We start from the raw sequence: 12,886 nt of genomic DNA, 5'->3' as shown, positions 1-12,886 counted from the left end.
TCTGCTGTATAACAAAATGAATCAGCTATATGTATACATATATCCCCATATCCCCTCCCTCTTGCGTCTCCCTCCCACCCTCACTATCCCACCCCTCTAGGTGGTCACAAAGCACTAAGCTGATCTCCCTGTGCTATGTGCTGCTTCCCACTAGCTAGCTATGTTACATTTGGTAGGGTATATATGTCAATTCGAATCTCTCACTTCATCCCAGCTTACCCTTCCCCCTCCCCGTGTCCTCAAGTCCATTCTCTACATCTGCGTCTTTATTCCTGTCCTACCCCTAGGTTCTTCAGACCATTTTCTTTTTTTAGATTCCATGTATATGTGTTAGCATATGGTATTTGTTTTTCTCTTTCTGACTTGCTTCACTCTGAATGACAGTCTCTAGGTTCATCCACCTCAATACAGATAAATCAATTTCATTTATTTTTATGGCTGAGTAATATTCCATTTTATATATGTGCCATGTCTTCTTTATCCATTCATCTGTTGATGGACACTTACATTGCTTCCATGTCCTGGCTATTTTATATAGAGCTGCAATGAACAATGTGGTACATGAATCTTTTTGAATTATGGTTTTCTCAGGTACATATGCCCAGTAGTGGGATTGTTGGGTCATATGGTAGTTCTATTTTTAGTTTTTAAGGAACCTCCATACTGTTCTCCATAGTGGCTGTATCAATTTACATTCCCACCAACAGTGCAAGAGGGTTCCCTTTTCTCCACACCCTCTCCAGCATTTACTGTTTGTAGATTTTTTGATGATGGCCATTCTGATGGTGTGAGGTGATACCTCACTGTAGTTTTGATTTGCATTTCTCTAATGATTAATGATGTTGAGCATCCTTTCATGTGTTTGTTGGCAATCTGTATATCTTCTTTGGAGAAATGTCTATTTAGGTCTTCTGCCCATTTTTGGATTGGGTTGTTTGCTTTCTGATTTCGAGCTGCATTAGCTGATTGTATATTTTGGAGATTAATCTTTTGTCAGTTGCTTCACTTGCAAATATTTTCTCCCATTCTGAGAGTTGCGTTTTTGTCTTGTTTATGGTTTCCTTTGCTGTGCAAAAGCTTTTAAGTTTCATTAGGTCCCATTTGTTTATTTTTGTTTTTATTTCTATTTCTCTGTGAGGTGGGTCAAAAGGATCTTGTTGTAATTTATGTCACAGAGTGTTCTGCCTATGTTTTCCTGTAAGAGTTTTAAAGTGTCTGGCCTTACATTTAGGTCTTTAATCTATTTTGAGTTTATTTTTGTGTATGGTGTTAGGGAGTGTTCTAATTTCATTCTTTTACATGTAGTTGTCCAGTTTTCCCTGCACCACTTATTGAAGAGGCTGTCTTTTCTCCATTGTATATTCTTGCCTCCTTTATCAAAGATAAGGTGACCATACTTACGTGGGTTTATCTCTGGACTTTCCATCCTGTTCCATTGATCTATATTTCTGTTTTTGTGCCAGTACCATACTGTCTTGATTACTGTAGCTTTGTAGTATAGTCTAAAGCCAGGGTGCCTGATTCCTCCAGCTCCGTTTTTCTTTCTCAAGATTGCTTTGGCTATTTGAGGTCTTTTGTTTTTCCATACAAATTGTGAAATTTTTTGTTCTAGTTCTATGAAAAATGCCATTGGTAGTTTGATAGGGATTGCACTGAATCTGTAGATTGCTTTGGGTAGTATAGTCATTTTCACAATGTTGATTCTTCCAATCCGAGAACATGGTATATCTCTCCATCTGTTTGTATCATCCTTTTTTAAAAAAATTAATTAATTAATTTATTTATTTTTGGCTGTTTTGGGTCTTCTGTGTGAGGGCTTTCTCCAGTTGCGGCAAGCAGGGGCCACTCTTCATCACAGTGTGCGGACCTCTCACTGTCACGGCCTCTCTTGTTGCGGAGCACAGGCTCCAGACGCGCAGGCTCAGTAATTGTGGCTCACGGGCCTAGTTGCTCCGTGGCATGTGGGATCCTCCCAGACCAGGGCTCGAACCCGTGTCCCCTGCATTGGCAGGCAGACTCTCAACCACTGCGCCACTAGGGAAGCCCCCTGTTTGTATCATCTTTAATTTCTTTCATCAGTGTCATAGTTTTCTGTATACAGGTCTTTTGTCTCCTTAGGTAGGTTTATTCCTAGGTATTTTATTCTTTTTGTTGCAATGGTAAATGGAAGTGTTTCCTAGATTTCTCTTTCAGATTTTTCATCATTAGTGTATAGGAATGCAAGTGATTTCTGTGCATTAATTTTGTATCCTGCTACTGTACCAAATTCATTGATTAGCTCTAGTAGTTTTCTCATAGCATCTTTAGGATTCTCTATGTATAGTATCATGTCACCTGCAGACAGTCACAGTTTTACTTCTTCTGTTCCAATTTGGATTCCTTCTATTTCTTTTTCTTCTTTGATCCCTGTGGCTAACACTTCCAAAACTATGTTGAATAATAGTGGTGAGAGTGGACAACCTTGTCTTGTTCCTGATCTTAGTGGAAATGGTTTCAGTTTTTCACCATTGAGAACGATGTTGGCTGTGGGTTTGTCATATATGGCCTTTACTATGTTGACGTAGGTTCCCTCTATAACTACTTTCTGGAGGGTTTTTATCATAAACGTGTGCTGAATTTTGTCAAAAGCTTTCTCTGCATCTATTGAGATTATCATATGTTTTTTATCCTTCAATTTGTTAATATGGTTTATCACATTGATTGATTTGCATATATTGAAGAATCCTTGTATTCCTGGGATAAACCCCACTTGATCACAGTGTATGATCCTTTCAATGTGCTGTTGTATTCTGTTTGCTAGTATTTTGTTGAGGATTTTTGCATCTATGTTCATCAGTGATATTGACCTGTAGTTTTCTTTTTTTGTGACATCTTTGTCTGGTTTTGGTATCAGGGTGATGGTGGCCTCATAGAATGAGTTTGGGAGTGTTCCTTCCTCTGCAACTTTTTGGAAGAGTTTGAGAAGGATAGGTGTTAGCTCTTCTCTAAATGCTTGCTAGAATTCACCTGTGAAGCTATCTGTCCTGGGCTTTTGTTTTTTGGAAGATTGTTAATCACAGTTTCAATTTCAGTGCTTGTGATTGGTCTGTTTATATTTTCTATTTCTTCCTGGTTCAGTCTCGGGAGGTTGTGCTTTTCTAAGAATTTGTCCATTTCTTCCAGGTTGTCCCTTTTATAGGCATATAGTTGCTTATAGTAATCTCTCATGACCCTTTATATTTCTGCAATGTTGGTTGTTACCTCTCCTTTTTCATTTCTAATCCTATTGATTTGAGTGTTCTCCCTTTTTTTCTTGATGAGTCTGGCTAATGGTTTATCAATTTTGTTATCTTCTCAAAGAACCAGCTTTTAGTTTTACTGATGTTTACTATTGTTTCCTTCAGTTATTTTTCATTTATTTCTGATATGATCTTTATGATTTGTTTCCTTCTGCTAACTTTGGGTTTTTTCTGTTCTTCTTTCTCTAATTGCTTTCAGTGTAAAGTTAGGTTGTTTATTTGAGATTTTTCTTGTTTCTTGAGGTAGGATTGTATTGCTATAAACTTCTCTCTTGGAACTGCTTTTGCTGCATCCCATATGTTTTGAGTTTTCGTGCTTTCATTGTCATTTGTTTCTAGGTATTTTTTGATTTCCTTTTTGATTTCTTCAGTGATCTCTTGGTTATTTAGTAGCATATTGTTTAACCTCCATGTGTTTTTATTTTTTACAGATTTTTCCTGTAATTGATATCTAGTCTCATAGCGGTGTGGTTGGAAAAAATACTTGCTACTATTTCAATTTTCTTAAATTTACCAGGCTTGATTTGTGACCCAAGATATGATCTATCCTGGACAATATTCCATGAGCACTTGAGAAGAAGTGTATTCTGTTGTTTTTGGATGGAATGTCCTATAAATATCAATTAAGTCCATCTTGTTTAATGTGTCATTTAAAGCTTGTGTTTTCTTATTTATTTTCATTTTGGATGATCTGTCCATTGGTGAAAGTCGGGTGTTAAAGTCCCCTACTATGATTGTGTTACTGTCAATTTCCCCTTTTTTGGCTGTTAGCATTTGCCTTTTGTATTGAGGTGCTCCTATGTTGGGTGCATAAATAGTAACAATTTTTATATCTTCTTCTTGTATTGATCCCTTGATCATTATGTAGTGTCCTTCTTTGTCTCTTGTAATAGTCTTTGTTTAAAAGTCTATTTTGTCTGATATGAGAATTGCTACTCCAGCTTCCTTTTGATTTCCATTTGCATGGAATATCTGTTTTCCATCCCCTCACTTTCAGTCTGTATGTGTCCCTAGGTCTGAAGTGGTTCTCTTGTAGACAGCATATATACAGGTCTTGTTTTTTTTCCATTAGCCAGTCTATGTCTTTTGGTTGGAGCATTTAATCCATTTACATTTAAGGTAGTTATCAATATGTATGTTCTTATTTCCATTTTCTTAATTGTTCTGAGTTTGTTATTGTGGATCTTTTCCTTCTCTTGTGTTTCTGCCTAGAGAAGTTCCTTTAACATTTGTTTTAAAGCTGGTTTCGTGGTGCTGTATTCTCTTGCTTTTACTTGTCTGCAAAAATTTTAATTTCTCCGTCGAATCTGAATGAGATCCTTGGTGGGTAGAGTAATCTTGGTTGTAGGTTTTTTCCTTTCATCACTTTTTTTTTTTTTTTTAAACATCTTTATTGAAGTATAATTGCTTTACAATGGTGTGCTAGCTTCTGCTTTACAACAAAGTGAATCAGTTACACATATACATATGTTGCCATATCTCTTCCCTCTTGCATCTCCCTCCCTCCCACCCTCCCTATCCCACCCCTCTAGGTGGTCACAAAGCACCGAGCTGATCTCCCTGTGCTATGCGGCTGCTTCCCACTAGTTATCTATTTTACATTTGGTAGTGTATATATGTCCATGACACTCTCTCACCCTGTCACATCTCACCCCTCCCCCTCCCCATATCCTCAAGTCCATTCTCTAGTAGGTCTGTGTCTTTATTCCCGTCTTGCCACTAGGTTCTTCATGACCTCTTTTTTTTTTTTTTTTTCCCTTAGATTCCATATATATGTGTTAGCATACTGTATTTGTTTTTCTCTTTCTGACTTACTTCACTCTGTATGACAGACTCTAACTCCATCCACCTCATTACAAACACCTCCATTTCATTTCTTTTTATGGCTGAGTAATATTCCATTGTATATATGTGCCACATCTTCTTTATCCATTCATCCGATGATGGACACCTAGGTTGCTTCCATGTCCTGGCTATTGTAAACAGAGCTGCAATGAATATTTTGGTACATGACTCTTTCTGAATTATGGTTTTCTCAGGGTATATGCCCAGTAGTGGGATTGCTGGGTCATATGGTAGTTCTATTTTTAGTTTTTTAAGGAACCTCCATACTGTTCTCCATAGTGGCTGTATCAATTTACATTCCCACCAACAGTGCAAGAGTGTTCCCTTTTCTCCACACCCTCTCCAGCATTTATTGTTTCTAGATTTTTTGATGATGGCCATTCTGACCGGTGTGAGATGATACCTCATTGTAGTTTTGATTTGCATTTCTCTAATGATTAATGATGTTGAGCATTCTTTCATGTGTCTGTTGGCAATCTGTATCTCTTCTTTGGAGAAATGTCTATTTAGGTCTTCTGCCCATTTTTGGATTGGGTTGTTTGTGTTTTTGTTATTGAGCTGCATGAGCTGCTTGTAAATCTTGGAGATTAATCCTTTGTCCGTTGCTTCATTTGCAAATATTTTCTCCCATTCTGAGGGTTGTCTTTTGGTCTTGTTTATGGTTTCCTTTGCTGTGCAAAAGCTTTTAAGTTTCATTAGGTCCCATTTGTTTATTTGTGTTTTTATTTCCATTTCTCTAGGAGCTGGGTCAAAAAGGATCTTGCTGTGACTTATGTCATACAGTGTTCTGCCTATGTTTTCCTCTAAGAGTTTGATAGTGTCTGGCCTTACACTTAGGTCTTTAATCCATTTTGAGTTTATTTTTGTGTATGGTGTTAGGGAGTGTTCTAATTTCATACTTTTACATGTACCTGTCCAATTTTCCCAGCACCACTTATTGAAGAGGCTGTCTTTTCTCCACTGTATATGCTTGCCTCCTTTATCAAAGATAAGGTGACCATATGTGCGTGGGCTTATCTCTGGGCTTTCTATCCTGTTCCATTGATCTATATTTCTGTTTTTGTGCCAGTACCAAACTGTCTTGATTACTGTAGCTTTGTAATATAGTCTGAAGTCAGGGAGCCTGATTCCTCCAGCTCCATTTTTCGTTCTCAAGATTGCTTTGGCTATTCGGGGTCTTTTGTGTTTCCATACAAATTGTGAAATTTTTTGTTCTAGTTCTGTGAAAAATGCCAGTGGTAGTTTGATAGGGATTGCATTGAATCTGTAGATTGCTTTGGGTAGCAGAGTCATTTTCACAATGTTGATTCTTCCAATCCAAGAACATGGTATATCTCTCCATCTATTTGTATCATCTTTAATTTCTTTCATCAGTGTCCTATAATTTTCTGCATACAGGTCTTTTGTCTCCTTAGGTAGGTTTATTCCTAGGTATTTTATTCTTTTTGTTGCAATGGTAAACGGGAGTGTTTTCTTAATTTCACTTTCAGATTTTTCATCATTAGTATACAGGAATGCAAGAGATTTCTGTGCATTAATTTTGTATCCTGCTACTTTACCAAATTCATTGATTAGCTCTAGTAGTTTTCTGGTAGCATCTTTTGGATTCTCTATGTATAGTATCATGTCATCTGCAAACAGTGACAGCTTTACTTCTTCTTTTCCGATTTGGATTCCTTTTATTTCTTTTTCGTCTCTGATTGCTGTGGCTAACACTTCCAAAACTATGTTGAATAATAGTGGTGAGAGTGGGCAACCTTGTCTTGTTCCTGATCTTAGTGGAAATGGTTTCAGTTTTTCACCATTGAGGACAATGTTGGCTGTGGGTTTGTCATATACGGCCTTTATTATGTTGAGGAAAGTTCCCTCTATGCCTACTTTCTGCAGGACTTTTATCATAAATGGGTGTTGAATTTTGTCGAAAGCTTTCTCTGCATCTATTGAGATGATCATATGGTTTTTCTCCTTCAATTTGTTAATATGATGTATCACGTTGATTGATTTGCGTATATTGAAGAATCCTTGCATTCCTGGAATAAACCCCACTTGATCATGGTGTATGATCCTTTTAATGTGCTGTTGGATTCTGTTTGCTAGTATTTTGTTGAGGATTTTTGCATCTATGTTCATCAGTGATATTGGCCTGTAGTTTTCTTTCTTTGTGACATCTTTGCCTGGTTTTGGTATCAGGGTGATGGTGGCCTCGTAGAATGAGTTGGGGAGTGTTCCTCCCTCTGCAATATTTTGGAAGAGTTTGAGAAGGATAGGTGTTAGCTCTTCTCTAAATGTTTGATAGAATTCGCCTGTGAAGCCATCTGGTCCTGGGCTTTTGTGTGTTGGAAGATTTTTAATCACAGTTTCAATTTCAGTGCTTGTGATTGGTCTGTTCATATTTTCTATTTCTTCCTGGTTCAGTCTCGGCAGGTTGTGCATTACTAAGAATCTGTCCATTTCTTCCACGTTGTCCATTTTATTAGCATAGAGTTGCTTGTAGTAATCTCTTATGATCGTTTGTATTTCTGCAGTGTCAGTGGTTACTTCTCCTTTTTCATTTCTAATTCTATTAATTTGAGTCTTCTCCTTTTTTCTCTTGATGAGTCTGGCTAATGGTTTATCAATTTTGTTTATCTTCTCAAAGAACCAGCTTTTAGTTTCATTGATTTTTGCTATTGTTTCCTTCATTTCTTTTTCATTTATTTCTGATCTGATCTTTATGATTTCTTTCCTTCTGCTAGCTTTGGGGTTTTTTTGTTCTTCTTTCTCTAATTGCTTTAGGTGCAAGGTTAGGTTGTTTATTCGAGATGTTTCCTGTTTCTTGATGTAGGCTTGTATTGCTATAAACTTCCCTCTTAGAACTGCTTTTGCTGCATCCCATAGGTTTTGGATCGTCGTGTCTCCATTGTCATTTGTTTCTAGGTATTTTTTGATTTCCCCTTTGATTTCTTCAGTGATCACTTCGTTATTAAGTAATGTATTGTGTAGCCTCCATGTGTTTGTATTTTTTACAGATCTTTTCCTGTAATTGATATCTAGTCTCACAGCGTTGTGGTCGGAAAAGATACTTGATACGATTTCAATTTTTTTAAATTTACCAGGGCTTGATTTGTGACCCAAGATATGATCTATCCTGGAGAATGTTCCATGAGCACTTGAGAAAAATGTGTATTCTGTTGTTTTTGGGTGGAATGTCCTATAAATATCAATTAAGTCCATCTTGTTTAATGTATCATTTAAAGCTTGTGTTTCCTTATTTATTTTCATTTTGGATGATCTGTCCATTGGTGAAAGTGGGGTGTTAAAGTCCCCTACTATGATTGTGTTACTGTCGATTTCCCCTTTTATAGCTGTTAGTATTTGCCTTATGTATTGAGGTGCTCCTATGTTGGGTGCATAAATATTTACAATTGTTATACCTTCCTCTTGGATCGATCCCTTGATCATTATATAGTGTCCGTCTTTGTCTCTTGTAATTGTCTTTATTTTAAAGTCTATTTTGTCTGATATGAGAATTGCTACTCCAGCTTTCTTTTGATTTCCATTTGCATGGAATATCTTTTTCCATCCCCTCACTTTCAGTCTGTATGTGTCTCTAGGTCTGAAGTGGGTCTCTTGTAGACAGCATATATATGGGTCTTGTTTTTGTATCCATTCAGCCAGTCTGTGTCTTTTGGTGGGAGCATTTAATCCATTTACATTTAAGGTAATTATCGATATGTATGTTCCTATTCCCATTTTCTTAAATGTTTTGGGTTTGTTATTGTAGGTGTTTTCCTTCTCTTGTGTTTCTTGCCTAGAGAAGTTCCTTTAGCATTTGTTGTAAAGCTGGTTTGGTGGTGCTGAACTCTCTCAGCTTTTGCTTGTCTGTAAAGGTTTTAACTTCTCCATCAAATCTGAATGAGATCCTTGCTGGGTAGAGTAATCTTGGTTGTAGGTTTTTCTCCTTCATCACTTTAAGTATATCCTGCCACTCCCTTCTGGCTTGCAGCGTTTCTGCTGAAAGATCAGCTGTTAACCTTATGGGGATGCCCTTGTGTGTTATCTGTTGTTTTTCCCTTGCTGCTTTTAATATGTTTTCTTTATATTTAATTTTTGATAGTTTGATTAATATGTGTCTTGGTGTGTTTCTCCTTGGATTTATCCTGTATGGGACTCTCTGTGCTTCCAGGACTTGATTAACTATTTCCTTTCCCATATTAGGGAAGTTTTCAACTATAATCTCTTCAAATATTTTCTCAGTCCCTTTCTTTTTCTCTTCTTCTTCTGGGACCCCTATAATTCGAATGTTGGTGCGTTTAATATTGTCCCAGAGGTCTCTGAGACTGTCCTTAGTTCTTTTCATTCTTTTTTCTTTATTCTGGTCTGCAGTAGTTATTTCCACCATTTTATCTTCCAGGTCACTTATCCGTTCTTCTGCCTCAGTTATTCTGCTATTGATCCCATCTAGAGTATTTTTAATTTCATTTATTGTGCTTGTCATCGTTTCTTGATTCCTCTTTAGTTCTTCTACGTCCTTGTTAAATGTTTCTTGCATTTTGTCTATTCTATTTCCAAGACTTTGGATCATCCTTACTATCATTATTCTGAATTCTTTTTCAGGTAGACTACCTATTTCCTCTTCATTTGTTAGGTCTGGTGTGTTTTGACCCTGCTCCTTCATCTGCTGTGTGTTTTTCTGTCTTCTCATTTTGCTTATCTTACTGTGTTTGGGGTCTCCTTTTCACAGGCTGCAGGCTGGTAGTTTCCGTTGTTTTTGGTATCCGTCCCCAGTGGCTAAGGTTGGTTCAGTGGGTTGTGTAGGTTTCCCGGTGGAGGGAACTAGTGCCTGTGTTCTGGTGGATGAGGCTGGATGTTGTCTTTCTGGTGGGCTCGTCCACGTCTGGTGGTGTGTTTTGGGGTGTCTGTGGCCTTATTATGATTTTAGGCAGCCTCCCTGCTAATGGATGGGGCTGTGTTCCTCTCTTGCTAGTTGTTTGGCATAGGGTGTCCAGCACTGTAGCTTGCTGGTCGTTGAGTGAAGCTGGGTCTTGATGTTGAGATGGAGATCTGTGAGAGATTTTCGCCGTTTGGTATTACGTGGAGCTGGGAGGTCTCTTGTGGACCAGTGTCCTGAAGTTGGCTCTCCCACCTCAGAGGCACAGCCCTGATGCCTGGCTGGAGCACCAAGAGCCTTTCATCCACACGGCTCAGAATAAAAGGGAGAAAAAATGGAAAGAAAGAAAAAAAGAGGATAAAATAAAATAAAATAAAGCAATTATAATAAAAAATAAGAAAAAAAATTATTAAGAGTAAATTTATTAAGAAAAAAAATTTTTTAATTTTTTAAAATAAAAAGTATGAAAAAACTTATTAAAAATTTTTTTAAAAATAGAAAATAAGGAAAAAATTATTAAGAAAACATTTATTAGGGAAAAAAGAAAATTTTTAAGCCAAAAAAAAAAAAAAAAACAAAAACAAAAACGGACGGACCTAACCCTAGGACTAACGGTGAGAGCAAAGCTATACAGACAAAATCTCACCCAGAAGCATACACATCTACACTCACAAAAAAAAGGAAAAGGGGAAAAGTTAATATATCCTGCTCCCAAAGTCCATCTCCTAAATTTGGGATGATTCGTTGTCTATTCAGGTATTCAACAGATGCAGGCACATCAAGTTGTTTGTGGAGCTTTAATCCGCTGCTTCTGAGGCTGCTGGGAGAGATTTCCCTTTCTCTTCTTTGTTCGTACAGCTCCCGGGGTTCAGCTTTGGATTTGGACCCGCCTCTGCATGTAGGTCCCCTGAGGGCGTCTGTTCCCCGCCCAGACAGAACGGGGTTAAAGGAGCAGCTGATTCGGGGGCTCTGGCTCAGTCAGGCCGGGGGGAGGGAGCGGTATGGAGGAGGCGGGGCGAGCCTGCGGCGGCAGAAGCCGGCGTGACGTTGCAGCAGCCCGAGGCGCGCCGTGCGCTCTCCCGGGGAAGTTGTCCCCGGATTACGGGAGCCTGGCCGTGGCGGGCTGCACAGGCTCCCGGGAGGGGCGGTGTGGAGAATGACCTGTGCTCGCCCACAGGCTGTTTGGTGGCGGCAGCAGCAGCCTTAGCGTCTCATGCCCGTCTCTGGGGTCCGCGCTGATAGCCGCGGCTCGCGCCCGTCTCTGGAGTTCGTTTAAGTGGCGCTCTGAATCCCCTCTCCTTGCACGCTGCGAAACAAAGAGGCAAGAAAAAGTCTCCTGCCTCTTCGGCAGCTGCAGACTTTTTCTCGTGCACCCTCCCGGCTAGTTGTGGTGCGCTAGACCCTTCAGGCTGTGTTCACGCAGCCAACCCCAGACCTCTCCCTGGGATCCGACCGAAGCCCGCGCCTCAGCTCCCAGCCCCCGCCCGCCCCGGCGGGTGAGCAGACAAGCCTCTCGGGCTGGTGAGTGCTGCTCGGCGCCGAGCCTCTGTGCGGGAATCTCTCCGTTTTTCCCTCTGCGTCCCTGTTGCTGTGGGATCCGCGCTGATAGCCGCGGCTCGCGCCCGTCTCTGGAGCTCGTTTAGGCGGCGCTCTGAATCCCCTCTCCTTGCGCGCCGTGAAACAGAGGCAAGAAAAATTCTCTTGCCTCTTTGGCAGCTGCAGTCTTTTTCCCGGACTCCCTCCCGGCCAGCACCGAAGCCCGAGCCCCAGCTCCCAGGCCCCGCCCGCCCCGGCGGCTGAGCAGACAAGCCTCTCGGGCTGGTGAGTGCTGGTCGGCACCGCTCCTCTGTGCGGGAATCTCCGCTTTGCCCTCCGCACCAATGTGGCTGCGCTCTCCTCCGTGGCTCCGAAGCTTCCCCCCTCTGCTACCCGCAGTCTCTGCCCACGAAGGGGCTTCCTAGTGTGTGGAAACCTTTCCTCCTTCACAGCTCCCTCCCACCGGTGCAGATCCCGTCCCTATTCTTTTGTCTCTGTTATTTCTTTTTTCTTTTGCCCTACCCAAGTACGTGGGGATTTTCTTGCCTTTTGGGAGGTCTGACGTCTTCTGCCAGCGTTCAGTGGGTGTTCTGTAGGAGCAGTTCCACGTGTAGATGTATTTCTCATGTATCTGTGGGGAGGAAGGTGATCTCCTCATCTTACTCTTCCGCCATCTTGCCCCTCCCTTCCTTTCATCACTTTTAATATGTCCTGCCACACCCTTCTGGCTTGCAGAGTTTCTGTTGAAAGATCAGCTGTTAACCTTATGGGGATTCCCTTGTATGTTATTTGTTGCTTTTCCCTTGATGCTTTTAATTTTTTTTCTTTGTATTTAATTTTTGTTAGTTTGATTAATACGTGTCCTGGCGTGTTTCTCCTTGGATTTATCCTGTATGGGACTCTCTGTGCTTCCTGGACTTGATTGACTATTTCCTTTCCCATATTAGGGAAGTTTACAACTATAATCTCTCCAAATATTTTCTCAGTCCCTTTCTTTTTCTCTTCTTCTTCTGGTACCCCTATACTTCGAATGTTGGTGCATTTAATGTTGTCCCAGAGGTTCTGAGACTGTCCTCAATTCTTTTCATTCCTTTTTCTTTATTCTGGTCTGCAGTAGTTGTTTCCACTATTTTATCTTCCAGGTCACTTATCCGTTCTTCTGCCTCAGTTATTCTGCTATTGATTCCTTCTAGAGAATTTTTAATTTCATTTATTGTGCTGTTCATCATTGTTTGTTTGCTCTTTAGTTCTTCTCGGTCCTTTTTAAACGTTTCTTGTATTTTCTCCATTATATTTCCAAGATTTTGGATCATCTTTACTATCATTACTCTGAATTCTTTTTCAGGTAGACTGCCTA

Source organism: Eubalaena glacialis, chromosome 6, assembly GCF_028564815.1.
Source record: "Eubalaena glacialis isolate mEubGla1 chromosome 6, mEubGla1.1.hap2.+ XY, whole genome shotgun sequence".
Lineage (NCBI taxonomy): Eukaryota > Metazoa > Chordata > Mammalia > Artiodactyla > Balaenidae > Eubalaena > Eubalaena glacialis.
This window is presented reverse-complemented; position numbering follows the sequence as displayed.